The 22,673-nt window shown below is 32.2% G+C and overlaps 1 pseudogene; it reads left to right on the plus strand.

The window, feature by feature from the left end:
- Positions 1-1,122: 1,122 nt before the first annotated feature.
- On the plus strand, positions 1,123-1,834 carry LOC100409855 (high mobility group protein B1 pseudogene; annotated as a pseudogene).
- Positions 1,835-22,673: the final 20,839 nt, after the last annotated feature.

Genomic DNA, 22,673 nt, shown 5'->3' on the forward strand with positions numbered 1-22,673 from the left:
CTGCAAACCTCAGAAAGCTCTGACTGGGCTGTCGAAATGGTCTTTAATAAAAAGGGAAGTGGCAGGATTGTGTACATGTAGCCTAATAGAGCATTTTATCTTACAGCACTGAAAGTGTTTCACAGTAAATCCTTTCTCATCATGTAACAACAAACCTATGTAGCTCCCTGTAGTTCAGCAAAAAGAAGCAAAATAACAGTCTTCTTTTTGAAAGTATAGGTTGTATTTGGTAGGGTTTTCAGCTCACCTTTGATTTGTCAAAACAGACTTGCTTGGAAATATTTTGAGATTTTCTCATGCAGTTATCTGAATAAATTATTTCTTATTAATGTCATCTATTTTAGGACAAAACAACTTTATAGCCTGTTAAACCATTACTCTGCACAATATACGTAATTGGCATATGCTCTTTAAATGTTTTATTCCTAGGGCTAAGATTTACAAAACTACCATCTTAGTTAGAAGCAAACTTGTTTTGTTTTAAGACCATGAGTGGTACAACTATTTGGGGTACATTCATTGTAAATATTAATAGTAAAAGATAAATTATGAGATAATAGACAAATAAAATATAAATATAAAAGTGCAAAGCTAAGATTAGGGGGTAAAAATTATTATTTCCTCATTGAAAAATAAGAAATGCAAAGGAGTCTACATTCTAGGAGAAAGAAAAAGGCTTATCTACTTCTCTTTTATTTCCTCCTACTTTTTGTTTCTATCCATATTTAAAGACATTAAAAATAAAGGTGAAAGTATTCACTTTTAGAATAATCTAGCTGCTGGTACCAATAATATCAAACTAAAGCTGGAAACAGTGACTCTTGCCTGTAATCCCAATGCTTTGCAGGGAGCAAGGCAGGAGGAGTGCCTGAGCCCAGGAATTTGAGGCTACAGGGAGCTATGACCATACCACTTCCAGCCTGGGTGAAAGAGTGAGAACCTGTCTCTGAAAAAGTTAATTAAAAATATATTAAGCTAATATAGTTCCTTTAATTATGCACTTCATGTAAGATACTATTTTTCAATGGAAAACTGGAAGTCCTATTAAAAAAAAATTACCTGGCAGTACATTGAGTTCCATAGAGACAGCGCCAGGGCAAGTGAGAGCTGGACGGGCACTGGGCGACTCTGTGCCTCGCTGAGGAAAAATAACTAAACATGGGCAAAGGAGATCCTAAGAAGCCGAGAGGCAAAATGTCATCATATGCATGTTTTGTGCAAACTTGTTGGGAGGAGCATAAGAAGAAGCACCCAGATGCTTCAGTCAACTTCACAGAGTTTTCTAAGAAGTGCTCAGAGAGGTGAAAGACCATGTCTGCTAAAGAGAAAGGAGAATTTGAAGATATGGCAAAGACGGATAAGGCCCGTTATGAGAGGGAAATGAAAACGTATATTCCTCCTAAAGGGGAGACAAAAAAGAAGTTCAAGGATCCCAATGCATCCAAGAGGCCTCCTTCGACCTTTTTCCTGTTCTGCTCTGAGTATCACCCAAAAATCAAAGAAGAACATCCTGGCCTCTCCATTGGTGATGTTGTGAAGAAACTGGGAGAGATTTGGAATAACACTGCTGCAGATGACAAGCAGCCTTATGAAAAGAAGGCTGCGAAGCTGAAGGAAAAATATGAAAAGGATATTGCTGCATATCAAGCTAAAGGAAAGCCTGATGCAGCCAAAAAGGGAGTTGTCAAGGTTGAAAAAAGCAAGAAAAAGAAGAAAGAGGAGGAAGATGAGGAAGATGAAGAGGATGAGGAGGAAGAGGAAGATGAAGAAGATGATGATGATGATGAATAAGTTGGTTCTAGCCCAGTTTTGTTTTCTTGTGTATAAAGCATTGAACCCCCTTGTACACAACTCACTCCTTTTAAAGAAAAAAACTGAAATGTAAGTCTGTGTAAGATTTGTTTTTAAACTGTTAAGTGTCTTTTTTTGTATAGTTAACACACTACTGAATGTGTCTCTAGAGAGCCCTGTCCTGGTGGTATTTTCAGTAGCCACTAACCTTGCCTGGTACAGTATGGGGGTTGTAAATTGGCATGGAAATTTAAAGCAAGTTCTTGTTTGTGCAAAGCACAAATTAGTTATATATGGGATTGGTAGTTTTTTCATCTTCAGTTGTCTCTGATGCAGCTTATACGAAATAATTGTTGTTCTGTTAACTAAATACCACTCTGTAATTGCAAAAAAAAAAAAAAAAAAAAAAAAAGTTGCAGCTGTTTTCTTGACATTCTGAATGCTTCTAAGTAAATACAATTTTTTTTATTTAAAAAAAATTACCTGTCAAGGATGTCAGGCACACCTATCACAGTCAGAATTTGGTTAGATAGCCGCAGCCAGTTATTCATTCAGCAGCTACTGTTGTGCCTGCAGCTCTCATTTGTGTTGGTATCAGCATGTATCTGATATGAAGTCCTTACCTTTTTCTCTGGCTGTTATTTCCACTTCTTTTCACAAAATCTTCACAAGCCTCACTAGTTATCAATCCTTTCTTTCTATCATTCTTAAATAATTACCTACGCTAATTGTCGCAATTTGGCAACTTGGTGTTCACCATTTAATCTGATGCAATGTTAATTTAGTTTCACTAATTAGCATGTTAGTGTTGTAGTCACTGAGATTTTCCAGAATTTTACATTTGATAATGAACTACTCCCATCCTTGAAAATTATTTTTGCCATGCTTCTCATTTTCTTCATATCTGATTCCACTGGCCATTTATACTCTAATTTTTTTTCTGTATTAAATGAGTATCAGAGTTCTATATTCAGTGTTGCTGTCTGACATAAATTTCAGGGGAAGACACATTGGATAAATCCTTTAAAGCTGAAAGACCTGGGACTACCCAGAATGTTGTTGGTTACTTGTTAATTCCTGGGTTTGCCTATTGATTAAACATTGTGCTGATTAGAGGTAGTCAGCCGTGCACATAAGGTGCCTGTTTGAGATTATGGCATTGAGGTGCTTCTGCTGCGTATTTGATGTCCCTGCCTTGGAAATAGGTTGCTCCGTCATGTATGCACTAATGTCAGCAGGTTGTAGCAGTGTTTTGTCATACTAAATCATTCTTCACAGGTAATATTGTCTATTCCTATGAGCTTAATAAGACACCATTTTGAGTCTATTATATCTATGAATGACAGATTATCAGTTTCTATGAAGTACAGATCAGAAGTTCTTACTTCCACCAAGGCCCCTTTATCAGAAATTCCCAGAAGATAAAAAGACACTAACATATCCCAAATTGAGCTAATATTGTATGCTTTCAACTCACGTTTTTGAAGTCATAATGGCTAAACCATATCATTATCTCTTTAAAAAATTACTTTTATTGAGTCATATTTTACATAGGCTAGAAAGGACTATTTTTTTTTTTTTTAATGGAGTTCCGCTCTTGTTACCCAGGTTGGAGTGCAGTGGCACGATCTCAGCTCACCACAACCTCCACCTCCTGGGTTCAGGCAATTCTCCTGCCTCAGCCTCCTGAGTAGCTGGGATTACAGGCAGGTGCCACCATGCCCAGCTAATTTTTTGTATTTTTAGTAGAGATGGGGTTTCACCATGATGACCAGGATGGTCTTGATCTCTTGACCTCGTGATCCACCCGCCTCGGCCTCCCAAAGTGCTGAGATTACAGGCTTGAGCCACCGTGCCCAGCGAAAGGCCTATTTTATATCTATCAGTTTGGACAAGGTACACAATTTGGCCTTTGTGTATACAGTATGCAATACTTTTATCACTAAAATATTTTCTTAGCCACCTGCATATACAGCCCTACTCTGCTCAGATCCCATGCAAACATTGAACTTCTTTTTCACTATATATTAGATTCCTTTATTTAAAACTTCATACAAATGGAATCATAAGCTATGTGCTGTTTTGCACCCATCATCTTTTGAAATCTATGTTGTGGTAGCTATCAGTGGTTCTTCTGTTTAGTGTTGAGTAGTTTTATTGTACAGATACACTGAAATGTGTTTATTCATTCACCTATTAAATGGAAAAATAGCAAATTATAAATAAAGCTGTTGTGAAGGTTCCTGTATGAGCCTTAGTGTAGATACTTATATGTTTTCATTTCTTTTGGATCAATGCGTAGGAGTGAATTGGTGAATCAATTTCTGCCCAAAGGTATGTTTAACTTTATAAAAACTGACAAACTATTTCCCAAAGAGGTCTTATCACTTAACTTGCTGCTAGCAATTTGTGAGAATCTCAATTACTCCACATCTTAACTTGTACATGGTGTTATCAATCTTTTAAATTTTATCTTTTCTAGTTGGTACTTAATAGGATCTTACTGTGGCTTTAATTTGTATTTCACAGATGACTGACAATGGTGAATTTATTTTAATTGCTATATGTTCACACAACATTCTTGTGGATAGTCTTTTCAATATTGTTTCTTCAATTTAGTCATTCTATTATTAAGATATTAAGATATAAATTACAATATGTTCAGATATAATTACCTTTTCATAGATTATTTTTTAAACTTAGTGAACTTTATCATTTAAAAAATCGTGGACTGTGTTTTTATGTCAAGTCTAAACACACTGTCTACTTTTTTTCTTAATTTATGTTGCTTTAACTTTTATTACAATGTTGAAGAGGTACGGTAAGAAAGGACAGATCTGCCTTGCTTCTGATTTTAGGGGGAGGGCATTCTGTCTTTCATCATTAATTATGTTTACTATAGGTATTTTGAAGTTGTTTTTTTTTTTTTCTTGAGAAGTTACCCTCTATTTTCAGTTTACTGAGAGTTTTATGATGAATCAGTGTAGGATTTGATCACATGATTTATCTCCATCAATTAATATTATCATATGTTTTCTTCTGTGGCATGTTCATGATGATGCAGATTTCATAATCACTTGGTCTACTCTATAATTCTCTTTGTATATTACTGGACTCATTTACTAATATTTTGTTAAGGGTATTTGCATCTATGTTAATGAGAGATAGTGGTCTGTTGTTTTTCTTTCTCTTTCTTTTTCTTTCTTTCTTTTTCATTCAGCTCTTCATTAAACAAAACGATATAGCATTTTCATCAGTGGACCAACTGAACAATCAATCGTACAAAAAATAAAGCATCAGCCAGAGCAGAAAAGAGGCCTTCATGCGAGTTTGGAGTTCCACACAATGGCTGGGGAGGCGGAGCTGTCACTGCTTTTCTTCATCCCAGTACCCCATGCATAGATAGCACCAGCTCAAAAATCACATCCATAAAGAATAGCAAAATTTAGATTCAGGTTCAGGTATTTATATTTATTATCACTCTTCTGTTATCATAGTGAGTCCAAATATCTTTCCAGAATCCAGTCGAATTCAACAGGAGTGCTGAACCTTTGTCACTTGCTAGTTGTGTAATCATGTGGCCGTGGGCTCCTTCGTTTCTCTGAGCTTCAGCTTTTTCACCTGTAAAACCCATGCCAGACAGAAAAGAGGCTCCTACCTGGAACTTCTCTTCCTGGAGTGAAGTGTGGCTGGCTCTGGGAGAAGGAAGAAACATTTTAATGATTATTGTTGAGCATACATTTTGGAATTTTTTTTACTTCAAACAGCAGTTTGAAGTAAAATTTTTACTTCAAACAGTTGTTTTTCTTTCTTACCATGATTTAATCTGATTTTAGTATTAGAGTAATGCCATCCCTTTAAAATGAACTAGGAAGTGTTTCCTGTATTTCCAGAACTGTTTCTTTCTTTGGGGGATGTTAAGTAGTTATCAAAACATATAGAACCTTACAGCCTAAAGAGTAAACTTTAAAATATGCAACTTAAAAATATTAGTGTACATGAGGATCACAGGAAAGAAGGCAGGCCCTGACAAGAAATTCTAATTGTATTAAAAATGTATAGAATAATTTCATGGAGTGTAGGGAGGGGCAAAGTGTGCAGAGTTAAGTCACTTTAGAAATGGAGTCTGTTATAACCAAAATCAAAAGAAATTATGCATAAGTAGTGTGTACTTAGGTTTTCTCACAAGGTGTTGCAATAAATCTGACAATTCTATAAATGTATACTGGAATTGAATAATTAGTTAAATGTATAATGAATTAAGACCTTGGTATTTCACATTGGTGTGGAAATTCAATGATCATAAAGGTGAAAAGGCTAGAATGATCATAAATATGAAGAGGCATAGAGTAAGAACAGGTGTTAAGAACTCATGTTTAACTTAGTATAGATACACATGGCTACATAAACTATGTATGTATATTATATATATAGCCATATGTATCTATATATTAATGTATATGTGTGTACACACACACACACACACACACACACACACACACAAGCTACTATATATACCTCTGTTTTTTCTGTCAGCTGAAGTGCCCTAAAAAATGACATTCCAGTGGCAAGAACATCACCTAAAATGCATATCTTGCTTTCTAATACCGATTTCCAACAAAAGGAACCAGGGCTTTTTTGAGAAATGAATGTTGTTTTTAGAACTGTGGCATGAAATGTATTAGATGAACCTGAAATATCTCATAGTACTAGGAAATACAGACGTGCTTAAAAACAAGAATAACAAGATAAACCAAATGTGCAAAAACAAAAAAAAAATTCCATGTGGGATAGATATGTCAAAGGGACACATAGTAACCAACCGAATGAGTTTTTCCAATACCCAAATCTCTGATAATTTGAGAAATACCATAAATATAATACTGTCAGGCTATAACTCAAAGTATAAAATAAATATTAATGAATGTATATATATAAATAAATAATAAAATTAATAAATAGGGTAGAGGAGGCAAATCTATTATGCAGAAGAATTCCAAATAAATTATGGAATTTTCTTTATGCTGAAAAAGGCCAGCACAAGTCTGCACTTGTTAAGTGTGGGATACACCTAGTGATGTTCCCCTAAAGAGTAGAGTAGGGAAAGGGAAATAAACAAGAGTAACTTCAAACTGGAAAAATCTGTGAAACACTATTTAACTCAGATATTCAAGACTAACATTAACAGTCATGTTAATGTTGAATCCTGTTGAATGAAATATGCATCCTTGAAATTATGTGACAAAACAGCATTTTAATGCTGTCTTTCCTCCCCCAAACCTATAATTCCAGTTTATTCATTAAAAAATCAAGTAAATTCCAATAAAAAAAGATTCCTAAAATATACCTAACCAATACACCTTAAAACAAATGCATCATAAACAAGGAAGTCTGGGAAATGGACTCATCCAACAGTAACACAAAATCACATGGCAACTAAATATAATGTGCTAATCTGGGTGAGATTGTGGAACATAAAAAGGAAAAAACTAAGGTAATATAAATAGACTATAAACTTTAGTAAATAATATATCAGTATTGCTTTATCACATGACAAATATCCCATATTAATATAATGTGTTAATAATAGAGGAAACTGATTATAGGGATATATGTATGTAACTGTCTGCGATATCTTCTAAAGTTTTTGTTTAATAATAAAAAATAACATGAGATTTCTTGGCTGTTTTTAAGACAAATTGAATCAACATGAATCAATATAGTATACAATAGTGAATTATATTTGTTTAGCAGTGAGTATAATAGTGACAGTGAATAATACATGTTAAATGTTATAAATACATTTACTGCTTGTTATCAACAAGATTAATTCTTAACGCATCGATATATACTTTCTACATTTAATTTCACTTTCCTCTGAAGCCTACAGTACTACTGGACTAAAGCTTTATTAAGTGCCTCAGGTAAGCTCAGCATACAGAGTTGTTTCTGCAAGTTAATTAAAAAGAAATTAAAAATAAAGTTTTATTTAACGTTTTCTTAAAATTAGTCGCTATCTGTAATCAAAATTTAACTTGTTGAAATAATTAAAAATTGAGGCTTTAAAGATAGCTACAGATAAATCTGTCTTTTTAGATATAGTGCAAATGCTTTTTATGAAGGTATAAATATGACATAATTTTATTATTTCATTTACATATAAACCTATAGACTATATATTCCTTCTAAAAATCACCACAAAATTATATATATCTATATATGTTTTTTGAGTGATCAGCCCACACTTTGAATAGTTATTGGCATTTTGCAATTAGTAGACTACTTCTCATAGAGACCAGTAAAAGCTAAATTCTAAGTCTCAAAATTCAAGTAATCTATTTAAGAGTACACATTTTCATTTACAATTGTAAATATTGCATAAAACAGAAAAAAGTTTAGTTAATTTTTAAATGTATTGTTATTGTATTACATTAGCTTATAAGAGCTGCAGTATAAAATGCCACAAACTGGGTAGCTTAAATATCAGATATTTATTTCCAAGGTTCTGGATTAGATTCACAGTCAAAATATTGGCTGGTTTCTCCTGAGGCTTCTCTCCTTGGCCAACACATAGCCCATAGCCAGCTTTTCTCTGTGTCCTCTTTTGGCCTTTTGTCTGTGGACACATCCCTGATGTCTCTTCCTCTTCTTATAAGGATATCAATAACATTAAATTAGGGCCCACCCTTATGCATTCATTTTAACATCATTACATAAGTCTTTAAAGACCTTATCTTCAAAGGTAGTCATGCTGGGGGTTTGGGTTTCAACATATGAATTTGGGTGTGGGGGACACATGTCTGCAACAGTTCACAAAAATAAAAGTATGATCACATTATAAATTAAATTTACTTCCAATAATTTATTTTAGAAAAAAACTAATAATTAAAATTTTATTTTTATGTTAAGATTTTAGATTTCCTTGTGTTTTAAGTGTTCAATCACACATGTACTGTTTTACAAGCAAAGCAAAATATTTTTAATTCATTAAACTGTTTTACTTCTCTAGCACCTTTCTAAGCTTTTTTACCTCTTTTCCTTTTGCTCTATAATATACTTGGTTTAAGAAAAAAATATAGAGATATTTTGCCAGCTCTATATATTTTTTTTAATTAGGGAATGCTTAGGTTTTTAGAATATGCTAGGGAGTATTAAAAGAAACCATAGTTTTGGCTTCAAAAGTAAAATAGATTAGTCGACTTGGCCTTTATGGTCACAGACAGTGCAATTTAACATCATCAACATCATGCTTTTTTCCTCTTTTTCCTGCACTTTTGGCTATATATACTTTGAATGTATCGGCATATGACAACAATTTTGTAATATTATTTTAAAAACAGAGGCTAGAAATTAATATGTATTTCTTCCAGTGCAATTGACATTTGTTTTTAAATAATTATTATTTATACTTTAGAAAAGTTTTTTTTAACTTAAAACTCATTATTGTAAATCTTAGGCAACTTGTTGAGATTGTGGTAAAATTTTAGAAAACCTTTATTGTCATTTTTCATATATATATGAACTCTGTGCATTTATGTATGAACTCTGTGCATTATGTCGACTGTGCATTTCAAAACTTTTTGCATAGTAACTTAAATCTTTTTGGCATTGGGAACTCTCTTTAATCCTTGAATTAAGTTTGTCTTTGAATTTTCATTATTGGTTGAACTACTATGATTTTATATTATGCTTATGGAGGGTAGTATCTTCGATAAAAACAAGAAACAAATACTTTCCAATGTTCACATATGATCAAATATTTTATGAAAACATACATCTTGCCTTTAGCAAGTGATTGCTTTTGGTATGATGTGAAAGTTACTTTATCATAATTTCCTTCCAAAAGTCAAAATAGTTTCTATTTATTTTATTGTTAATTTTATCACTTTATTTCATATTTTTTCATTATATTTTACTTACATTTTTTGCCAGTTCTTTAATAAATAAATATAAAAGTGAATGAGTAGGATACCATTCATATAAATATGAATCAGAACTCTCTGTCTTTCATTTTATTGAAATAGACTAAATGTTTTGCCAAATTGCACTTAAAATTCTTTGAACTTAGAGTCTTGAATGCTTTGCATTTCATTTAAATTTGAGTTTCTCTTCCAATCTTTAAAAATGTAACTTAGAGTGTTTAAAATGTTACTTTATGCATATTGTAAGATTTGGAGAGCTTTATAACATGCAAACTATATCATTACATTTACTCATTAAAAAATCAAGTGTGTCTAAAATACTCCATCTACCACTGAACTGAAAATAACACATAATTATTTCAAAATACCAAAGTAGTCAACAACTTAAGGATCTGTGCATTTTTTTCAACAAGATTAAAGAAATGAGCTGTGCACAGCACATATTATGCATAAATAAGGTTTAAAAAGCACATCTGCTCTTCTACAAGACCTTTAAAAACAGCTTTGTTGTCATGTGACTGGCAGTGAATATTGTTGAAAAGCAGGTTCCAGTAATTGGGAACTTCTTTAACTTAGTAGAATCAAATCACAGACAGAATATTCTCTAATAAAAATTTTAGAGTTATTTCTTATAAGGAGCATCGTAGATGTTGACTAGTATTTTGTGTAAATGGGCTTTTTATTGTTTATTTTATTTGTTATATCAATTTATCTTGTGAGCATTTGCCATTATTTTGATTAACTCTTTAGTACATTTGGGATCCATGAATCACCTTTTGAAAAAAACTTAACAGTTTTGCAAATGTTCGTATCACAATGCACCAGATCTAGCCTTTACAAGCATACCTCAGAGATAGGCCTTCAGTTCCAGACCGCTACAATAGAACAAGCACCACAATAAAGCAAGTCACACATCTTTTAGTTTACCAGTGCATATAAAAGTTATATACACTTATATAACTCACTGTCATATATACTGTTCTGTAGCTTACTAAGTATGCAATGGCATTATGTCTAAAATAATTGTACATCTTAATTAAAAAATAAGTTATTGCTAAAAAATGTTAATGATCATTAGGGACTTCATTGGGTTGTAATCTTTTTGTTGGTGGTGAGTCTTTCCTTCTTGCTGACAGCTGCTAACTAATCAGTGTGGTGTTTGCTAAAGCCTGAGTTGGCTGTGGCAATTTCTTAAAATAAGACAATAATGAATTTTCCCAATCGATTCTTTCATTAAAGCTTTCTCTGTAGCATGTGATGCATTTTGGTAACATTATACTGACAGCACTGTTGCTTTCAAAATTTGAGTCTATCTTCTCAAACCCTGCTATTGCTTTATTAGCTAAGTTTATGAAATATTCTAAGCGTTTTGTTGTTTCAATAATGTTCATAATATCTTCCCTTGGAGTAGATTTCACTTGAAGAAACCACTTTATTTGCTCATCTAAAATAAGCAATTTCTTATTTATTGAGGTTTTCTCCTGAGATTGTACAAATTCAGTTACATCTTCAGGCTCCACTTCTAATTCTAGTTCTCTTGCTATTTCACCCCATCTGTAGACCTTTTTACCACTGAACTCTTGAACCCCCTCAAAGTAGTCCATGAAAACTAGAATCAACTTCTTCCAAACTCTATTGATGTTGCTATTTTGACCTCTTCTTACTTGTAGTAGGACTTAATGCACTAAGATTGGTTAGGGGTCAGATCATATTTGTCCTTGTTGGCTATTTCAAAGACATTAATGTGCCATTGAAAAATTTGAGCAAAGGAGCAACATGTTCTGACTTATACTTTAGAAGTGTAATTGTGGTCTGTAGGAATAAAATTAAACTGCTGAAGAATTTAAAATAACTTATTACATTCCAGAAAAAAAAACTTTTTGAAGAAATATAGCAAATTCAGCCACTAAAAACAAAATTCCAATGTCCAGCTTTCAGTAAAAAGTCACTAGATACACAAAGAAGCAGAAAAACGTAAGATATTTTGGAAATTGCAAAATTAAACATACACTTTCCACACAATCAAGCAATGCCACTTCTATGTACTTACTTAAAAGAAATTTAAATGTTATGTATACACAAATCCTCTGTTCAAACATTTATGCTAGATTTATTATCTCCAAAAACTGGGGATATAAAAACCTCTGACCCGTTTTTATAATACCAATTCTGGCACCAAATGTCTCTCTCTCTCTGTGTGTGTGTGTGTGTGTGTGTGTGTGTGTGTGTGTGTGTGTAGTTGTGTTTTCCATGCCAAACAATTCTCTAATATTAGCTGGGTATTTTATAATTTAATTTAATTTGGACACAATCTACTTGGAGTTAGTCTCAGATTCCACAAGTTATGCACCCATTCCCACTATACTGCCCAATTCAAATGCCAATCACAATACCTGGGTCTCCATTACTTCTAACTAGCTGTAAATTTAAAGTTTCCATGGGCTCCTCCTCTGGTTCAATAATTTGCTGGTATGGCTCACTAAACTCAGGAAAAAAAAAAACAAAACTTTACCTATTTTTACTTTTTTTTTTAAATTAAGAAAAGAATACAACTCAAGAACAGCCAAATCAAAAAGATGCATACAGAAGGGAATAAGAGAAAGGAGTACAGAGAGTTTCCATGCTCTCTTTGGACACTTCATTCTTCTAAAACTTAGATATGTCCACCAACTCAGATGCTTTCTAAATCTCTTCATTAAGGTTTTTTTCTTTTCTTTTTTTTTTTTTTTTTTTTTTTTTTTTGCTCTAATTTCACAAGAATAGTTGATTCAATAATGGGTCATTAGTGATTAACTCAATATTCAGTCTTCTTTTCTCACCACGAGTCCAGGGATGGGGCTGAAAGTTAGGATCCTCTAATCCCACAGTTTCTTCTCCTGGCAAAGAGTCCCCATTCTGAAGCTATGAAGGTACCACCAAGAGTCATTTTATCAGCCAAAATAAGGTATGATTGAAAGGAGTTTATCGTGAGTAACAGAAGATGATTCGCTAACTTTCATTTCTAAGAAAACTACAAATATTTTTGGAGTTTTGTGCCAGGAAATCAGAACAAAGACAAAATATATATCTCTTATAATTTCTTTACAACGTCTTATAAGAAATTGTAAAATATCACAATAATATTTATATTATGAATAGATAAATGAATTATGCCATTCATACAATAATATACTATTTAGCAATTGATACCATGAAGTCCAGATACACACAACGTACATTAATCTCAGAGCAATTATTAAGTGGTAATAGTCAAACTTAAATGGGCTAGATACACACATATAAGATTTTGAGATACACAATAACATAGGGATGGAAAACAAATACATAATTGCCAGATCCTGGAGTAAAAGTAGTTGACTACAGAATCTAATGAAACAACATTCTAAAAGGGATACAGCTGTTAAACATCTTGATTTGGGTGGTGATTATGACTTCACTGTTCTGTCAAAAATGTTAACTACAACAATAAAAAGAGAATATTATTTGATGTAAGGTACACCTAAAAATTATAAAGAGGCAATATTATATAAAACTTGAGATAAGTCCTTCAATAAAATGAACAAGATAATTGGAAAAATACAAACTATCAAAGATAGCCCAAAAAGAGACAATAAAAAGAACTTTATATCTACTATTGAAACTGTACTTATATGAAGAAAATTTAACACTAAAATAGGGAAACCTAGTAGATGATAAACTGTATCATGCATATAGATTTAAACTTCAACCATAAAGAATTAAATTTCCCTATCTATCATCTCTCTATCTCTCTATCATCTATATAGCAATTATAATAAACTTCCAACATTGATTTTTATGGTAACTGATAAAATAATTCTAAAAGGAAAAACAAACAGCAAGGATAAGAACTATACTCATTAAAAAATACAAGAAAGCACTTTCTCTTCCACTCATTTCCTATATAAAAGATGTGTAATTGTTCATGAATAGAAAAATAAAACAGAATAGAGAACAAAATGCAAGCAAATTGAGATATATGCAACTATGACATATAAAAAATGGAAATAGAACTCTGGATAAATGAGTTTTTAGACTGCTATAAAGAAATACCTGAGACTGGCTAATTTATAAAGCAAAGAGGTTTAATTGACTCACAGTTCCACATGGCTTGGGAACCTCAGGCAATTTACAATCATGGCAGAAGAGGAAGCAGGAGTCTTCTTCATAAGGCAGCAAGAGAGATAGTGCAAATAAGAGAATGCTGGACACTTATAAAATTATCAGATCTCATGAGAACTCACTTACTGTCATGAGTACAACATGGGAAAAACCACCCCCATGTCCAATCACCGCCCTCTCTGAAAACATGGGATTATAGGTCCCTCTCTTGGCATGTGGGGATTACAATTCAATATGAGATTTGAGTGGCGACACAGAGCCAAACCATATCAGGAGTGTTTAATAAATTTATAAATATTTTTATTTTCACAATATTTAAAAATAGCATTTAGTCTCTTTCATATACTACACAAAAATATTTTCTTTTTGAAATGAAGGCTTAAATATTAACAGCAAAACTTCAGAATGATAAAGTTTTTTAAACAAGATAAAAAAACATAAATCAATAATTTAAAAATAAATAAATTTGACAGGCACTAAATTTAAAATGCCAGTTTATCAAAAATTCCCAAAAGAAAATGAGCAGACAATCCATAACCTGGAAAAACAAGTATAGAATAAAAATAAAGTTGATTAATGGCTAATATCTTGAAATTTTAAAGAACTCCTAAAATTAAATTAAAAATATAGAAATCCATGATTATAATGACCAAATGCATATTTAAGAATTTCTGGGAAAGAAGAAAGATTGGACAATAAACATAAACAACAACAATAAAGGTCAATCATATTATTGATCACTGAAATAAAAAATAAAAACGAGAAAATATTATATTTTCTTAACAAATTCGTCCAAATTTGAATGTCATATTATCAAGTTTTGATGAGGATGCAAAACAGCAAGATTTGTTACAGAGGCTTGAATCTCATTCCTAGGTGTTTACCTTAGATAACTTTTACACAAACTCAATGAATAATTTTACCTGCATTCATAGCAACATTGACTAAAAGAGTAAAAACTATAGAAAGTTCCTAATTGAATATAATATCTTATAGAATAATCATAATAAAGTACTCTGCACATGTGAAATTTAAAAACTACAATTATATGGGTTGACATAAATGATTTCCATAAAATATATAGTATAGCGCAAAAGAAAGGAACAAAAAAAAAAATAGAAACAACATAATGTAATTTACACACCTTTGAAAATTTCTAAAACAAAAATTAAGTGTGGAATTCTTTATAATAAAGCCATAAATGTTTTGAAGACAAAGTATTATAGTATTATAGTAGTGGCAAAGTAGCATTTAATCATAATATAAAAGACATAGGTAGTATTTTATGAAAAGCTAGTTTTTAGATTCTTGTTAATTTATTATTAACTTTATAACTTATGTATCTTAAATCTATAATTTATATAAATTAAATATTTAAATAATAAATTTAAAAATTAACTGACATATTCGTATATAAATAATAATCATAATTATTTAGCTATATAGACAACAGTGGAGGTTGCTTGCTTGACTTGAGACTTTAAAAAATGGAGTAGAACTTAGAATGTATAAATATGAGTAAATATGTTAAAGTAATCAAAGAAAGCATGCACATTCATTTAATCATATAACAAAAGTGTTTTTTGTTTGACAGTGATTTTCATTAATGGTAACTTGAGGATGCTGCAGAAGTCACACAACTGCTTTTTGCAAATGAATTTGCTACCAAAACTAATAAAAAATTAAAAATTGAAAACTTAAAAATTAAAAAATGAAAAATTTAAAAATATGTAAGTCTATAAAACTGGATGAAATCTTATATATAAATATAGATACACACTTTTCTATTATTTTTAACCTAAAATTTTATTGCTCTCAATTCTTTGCAATTTAATCTTCTAGTTCAAGGCAGTTTAGAGTTTGAAGTTAAAGTATCATGACACATTTATTGAACATAAACGACCCATAGTTATGCAACAATTTTTAGATGAAAGTTACTACATAGATCCCACAATCAAAAGGAAGGGATTATACAACAGCAAAAACACTCGGGAGAATAGATCTTTGTAGGGCACCAGAAATATCCATTCAATTGGGAAGTTTTTATTATTTTAGAGCAATAAATTTAACAACTTAGAAATAAGCACAAAATTCTTGAAAACCTCCAAATACTTTGTACGTATTAAAAAATAAATTCTGTGGGCCAGTTGCAATGGTTCATGCCTATATATAGTCTCAGGACTTTGGGAGATTGAGGCAGGATGATCACTTGAGGTCAGTGGTTTGAGACCAGGTCAACACATTTATGTAAGTTAGCTGTTTCTAGCTAGTCAGGAGGATCACTAGGGCCCAAGAGTCCTAGTTACTCAGAAGGCTGAGGTAGGAGAATTGCTTGAGTTCAGAAGTTTGACGCTGCAATGAACCGTGATTGAACCACTGCACTCCAGACAGGTGAGAGTGAGATCCTGTCTCTAAAATAAATAAAAGAAAAAAAGGAAAGAAAGAAAACAATTGCAATTCTAATTTTTCTCAAGGGATATTATAGTGTTAGATGACTTCACTGGTGAATTTATCAAACATTCAAAGACAAAATAATATAAGCTTTGTGCAAATACTTTTCAGGTAGAGGCCGGCATATCCATAATATCAAAACCATACACAACATTACAAAGAAAGAAAAATAACAAAATTTTTTATTAACAGTGTTTCAAAATTCCTTAAGAGAATTATAATGAAATTAAATCAATAGTACATTGTACGAGTTTTAGCTTTTTCTTCGAAGGATTGATAAGTGAGTGTGCAGAAATAAACTGGCAAGAGACAAATTAACAGGAGAGAAGGCATATAAAATGTATTAATTTTCAAGTGCACAGGAGTCATGCAACGTATAAAACTCAAAGAAGGGCCAGATGGTTGAAGCTGAAATACCCTATTCATAGGGGATAGGAAAATGAGGGAGGTAGGCAATTTTAGCAAAGGAGTAAATTATTTCTGGGGGAGATAAATGAGAAAAGAACAAAGTATAGCCTGGGATTAAGTTCCTCTGGTTTCAAGGTGTAGCATTAACTCGAGTATTCTATCTTGTAAATTAATCTTCTCTGTTTGATGAGATTATGGGAAGTGGCCTGGGACAACTGCCTTCCTTTTGGATGAATGTCCCGTATTTGCAAAGGGATGAAAGACTTGTGTGCTAGGAGCAAGGGAGAGTGCCTGGTTCTTCCTTAGGTAAAATCACTCAGCATGCCAAAGCACTACACATTGGAGCATTATTTTTTGAATCCTAACAATGTCATTAAACATTATTTATGTCACTAACACAGGGTTGCTTCAATGTATTTAAAAATCAGTCAATAGAGGAAGAGACAGATCTTCCTTACAGAAGCATTTTGAACAATTCATGAGGCCCCTCATCCCCAAGGAGGTAGAATATAACCCTCATATCTTCCGTATGAGCTGCACTGAATGCCTTCTTTATAAAGTGTAAAATATATAAAGGGGAGCAAATAGATAACTTTTCAGTGGAGAAACATGACTAAACTACCTTAGCCACACAATCATGGTCAAGATCCCAACATCTATACTGTCAATTATGTTGGTGGTATGTACCCTTGAAATTACAGGATGAAAATAATAACTAACCTATGTGGTATTCCTTTTCAAAACTCCTACTTTGGCCAAAACAAGAGAAAAAACATTGGCACATTCCAATTAGGGTGATTTTACAAAATGCCTGCCCAGTATATTTCAAAACTGTTAACATCATTATAAGCAGGAGAAGTCTGATAAACTATTCCAGCAAAAAGAAGCTGAAGGAAACATGACATCTAAACAGAATGGTATTCTAGATGGGATCCTGCTACATAAAATTATATTAAAAGTGTGTTTAGGATGTCCAAAATGAGGGAGTAGAAGCAATTTGGCACCAGTCTCTATAACAGAAAACCAAACAGTATCAAGATTGTAACCAGAAATATCCCAGAATTATAATTTGACACTGGAAAAATCTGAGGGACCACAAAGAAGTGAGAAACCACTAGCAAGAAGTAAGAGAAATGGACCTCTCTAATCAGAATAAGCCTCCTCACATTTGCCAGGTCCAGCGCAGGCAAGTTCCCCCTGATCTCATGGATTCTACATTAGAAAAAGTAAGATCAAGGTGGAAAGTCAGGTTTCCCAACACCTTGGGTTCTTCCACAGGAAAACCATCTCTGACGTACCACATGGGAAGCATTTGCAAGTGTCTGCAGGTTAAAACTTCTGAGGACAGCTAGAGACAAATTGTGGAAGTGAGGCTAGAATTTGCCATTGTGTAAAACTTGGTGAACTGCTTTGCATCTCAAGTAAAGGAAATACCGAATCAGAGTGGCTGTTCTGCAGCACACTGCAGGGGGTGTGCAGCATGGGTCCTCTGGGCAGAAAGCCCTGACCAACCTTTCCACACAGCTGGAATATTCCCATTGGGATTCCCCATGCCATCGGGGACAACAATGTCCCAAACTTAATTTAGGGATTTGGCAAATCTGCACTAAGGGTGCCATCTAGCACCAAAAAGGAAAAACAGGGAAGTATGACCTCCCCAAACGAACAAAACAAAAGCCGGTGACTGATCCTGATGAAATGGTAATATATGAGCTCTCAGAACAATAATTCAAAATAACATTTTGAGAAAACTCAGAAAATAGTGAGATACAACAAATAAATTTAGAAATTTCTCAGAGAAATGTAATAAAGTGATTAAAAAATAAAATTAATCAAACATAAATCCTGGAGTTGAGAAATGCAGCAGTCAAACTGAAAGTGCATTGGAGGGATGGCTCTCAACAGCAGAAGGAAAGAATCTGTAGTTTGAAGAGTGATTATTTAACAAATATACAGTTGTGGAAGAAAAAAGTAAAAGAATGAAAATGAACAAAGAATGCTTACAAGATCTAGAGTACAGCTTCAAAAAACAAATATATGCTATTGACTTTCAAGAGACTGTTAAAAAATCAAGGATTAAAGAAGTTAATGAAACAAACAATAACGGAAAACATTCCAAATACAGAAAAAGATCTAAATATCCAGGTAAAGGAAGGTCAAAGATCATCAAAGAAATTTATTTCAAGTAAGACTACTTCCAGGCATAAAATAATCAAACTCTCAAAAGTTAAGGACAAATGAAAGATCCTAAAAGCAGCAAGAGAAAGAAAATAAATGAAACATAAAGGAGATTCAATTCATTTGGCAATAGACTTCTCCATGGAAACCATACAAGTTATGAGGGAATAGAGATAATGCATTCAAAGGGCGAAGAAGAAAAAAGAAGCTGCTGCCCTAGAATATTGTGTTCAGTGAAACTCTCTTTGAAACATGGTGTAGAGATACTTTCCCAAACAAACAAAAGCTGAGGGAACTCATTACCACTAGACTTTTCTTACAAGTAATGAAAAAAGGAGTTATTTGATGAAAAACAAATGGATGCTAATTTGCAACAAGAAAATATCTGAAGGTATAAAACTCACTAGTAAAAGTAAGTAGAGATAAATTCAGAATACTTTAATAGTGCATTTATGGTATACAAACCACCTATATATTTAATAAAAATAATTAAAGAAATAAACATCACGTATCATAATGGCAACAATTTGTTATGAGATAGGATGTACAAAAAGACAGGACAAAGTCAAAATTAGGAGCAGAAGAAGTTAAAACATGAAATTTTTTACTTTTCTCTTTGCTGTTTCTTTTCTTTTTATGATCAAAAGTTAAGTTGTCATCAGTTTAAAATAACTTTTCATAATATTAAGGTTTATTTTTTTTTTGTAAACCTCATGGTAACCAAAAAGCAAAAAGCTAAAATAGATACACTAAAAATAAAAAGAGAATTTAAAACATACTACCAGAAAATTTACTTAACTGCAAAGGGAGACATATAATAAAATAAAAAAGAAAGAGTAGTTACAAAACAATCAATTGAGTGTAAGTAGACTAATTCTCCAGTAAAAAGAAATTATGCCTTAATGGATGAAAAACAAGACCCCAAGTATATAATTCTTTTCTTGTTTTTCATCCATTCAGAGTTTCCTACAAGAAACTTAACTTTTACTGTAAAGATACACATAGACTGAAAGTGAAAGGCTGGAAAAAGATACTCCATGCAAACAGAAACCAAAAAAAGATCAAAATGAGCAATACTTATATCAGTCAGATAAAACAGGTTGGGTGCAGTGGTTCACGCCAGAAATCCCAGCACTTTGGGAGGCCAAGGTAGGTAGATCACGAGGTCAGGAGATCGAGACCATCTTGCCTAACACAGTAAAACACCATCTCTACTAAAAATACAAAAAAAAAAAAAAAATAGCTAGGTGTGGTGGCACATGCCTGTAGTCCCAGCTACTCTTGAGACTGAGGCAGTAGAATCACTTGAACCTAGGAGGTGGAGGTTGCAATGAGTGGAGATCACACCAGTGTACTACATATAGCCTGGGCCACAGAAAGAGGTTCCATCACAAAAAACAAAACAAAAGAAAATAAACAAAAAGTAAAAACAGACTTTAAGTCAAATCTGGAAAAAGAGACAGGTTATTTTATAGTGATAAAGGGCTCAATTCAGCAAGAGGACATAACAATTGTTATAAACATGTATATACACACATATGTAAAACAAATATTAATAGATCTGAAGGGAGAGATACAATGCAATACAATAATATTAGAGAACTTAAACACTCCACTTTCATCAATGGACAAATCATCAGACAGAAAATCAACAAATAAATATTAGAATTTAACTTCACTCTAGACCAAATGGATCTAACTGACCTTTACAAAATACATTATTCAATTGCTATAGAATATAGATTATTCTTATAAACATATGGAACATTCCCCAAGATAGAAGATATGTTAGTCTACGAAACAAGTTTCAACAAATTCCAAAAAGTCAAAATCATATTAAATAACTTTTATTACCACAATGAAATAAATATACAATTAAATAATGAGATTAACTTTGTAAACTACACAAATACATGAAAATTAAACAAGGTGCTCCTCAGCAATCAATGATCCAATGAAGAAATTAAGAGGGAAATTTGAAAAGTTCTCAAAACAGATAAAAATGAAAATGCCGCATACCCCAAAGCAATGCTAACAGGACAGATTATAGTGATAAATGCTTACATCAAAATAGTAGAAAGACTTCAAATAAACTACCTGATGATGCACATCAAAAAACTAGAAATGCGAAAAAAAAGTAACCCAAATTAGTAGGAAGGCAGAAATAAGATCAGAGCAGAAATACAGAAAATAAAGACTTAAAAATAACAAACTATCAACAAAACTAAAAGTTAGTTTTTTGAAAAGATAAATAAAATTGACAAACCTTTAACTAGTTTGTTAGACTAGTTTAAAAAAAGAGAGAAGGCCCAAATAAAATCATAAATGAAAAAGTGACATTATATTTAGTATAACTGAAATACAAATAATTATTGGAGAATATTGCTAGCAACTGTATATCAATAAATAGAAAAACCCAGAAGAAATGAACAAATTCCTGAACACACACAATCTACCAGACTGAACCAAGAAGAAATACAAAGTCTCAACAGACCAATAACAAGAAACAAGATAATAACAAGTCTCTCACCAATGAAAAGCCTGGGACCTGGATCTGATAGCTTCACTGATGAAATTTAAGAAGAAGTAATACCAATTCTACTAAAACAATTTAAAAAAAAAATTAGAAAGGAAAACTTCTAAACTTATTATATAAGACCAGCATTATCTTTATACAAAAACTAGACAATGACATAATTAAAAAAGAAAACTCCAGGACAACATTTTTGGTGAACATAAATGTAAAAATATTCAAGAAAGAAAATACTAGCAAACCAAATTTGACAGCACATCAAGAAGATAATACACAATGGTCAAGCAAGATTTATCCCAGGGAGGCAAGGATGATTCAATATACAAAAATAAATAAGCGTAATACATCACATTAACAAAACGAAAGACAAAAACCATATGACCATATTAATACATGCTGAAAAAGCGTTCTATAAAATTCAATATCTCCTCATGATAAAAACTCTCAACAAACTGGGTATGGAAGAAAAATACCTCATAACAAGGGCATATAAGACAAAACTCAGCCAGTACCATATTCAACAGAGAAAAATTCTAAGTCCTCTAAAATCTAGAACAAGAAAAGAATGCCCATTTTCACTACTGTTATTTAACATTGTATCAAAAGCCCTAGACAGATAAATTGGGCAAGAGAAAAAAAATTAAAGGCATTTAAATTGGAAAGAAATAAGTCAAATTGATGTTGTTTGCAAATAACATCTTCTTTGGTTTAGCAGTTATTTTAAGTTTGGGGTGCCTGTGCATGTGTCATGGGGTTTTTTGTAAAGATTATTTTGTCACCCAGGTATTAAACCTAGTACTTATTGATTATTTTTCCCGATCCTCTCTCTCCTCCCTCCCTTCATCCTATAATAAACCACAGAATGTGGATATGATATTATATTTAGAAAAACTTAAAGCCTCCACCAAAAGGTGTCAGAACCAAAAAACTAAGCCACTAAACTTGCAGGATACAAAATCAGCATACAAATATTACTGTTAGAAGTAGCAGTACCCTGTTAGAAGTAATAATATTTGTATCCTGCAAGATTGTTTATGGATTGTTCAAATATTACTGCTACTTCTAACAAGTTTCAAATATTGTTCACTGATTGTTCAAATATATTCTAACAGTAATATTTGAACAATCAGTGAACAATCTGAAAAAGGAATAAAGGAACAATTTCATTTGTACTAGTTACAAAAAAAATTAAAGACATAAGAAAAAATGTAATTAAAGAGGTAAAAGCCCTCAACAATAAAAACTATAAA

The sequence above is a fragment of the Callithrix jacchus genome, chromosome 6 (genome assembly GCF_049354715.1).
Source record: "Callithrix jacchus isolate 240 chromosome 6, calJac240_pri, whole genome shotgun sequence".
Taxonomy (NCBI): Eukaryota; Metazoa; Chordata; class Mammalia; order Primates; family Cebidae; genus Callithrix; species Callithrix jacchus.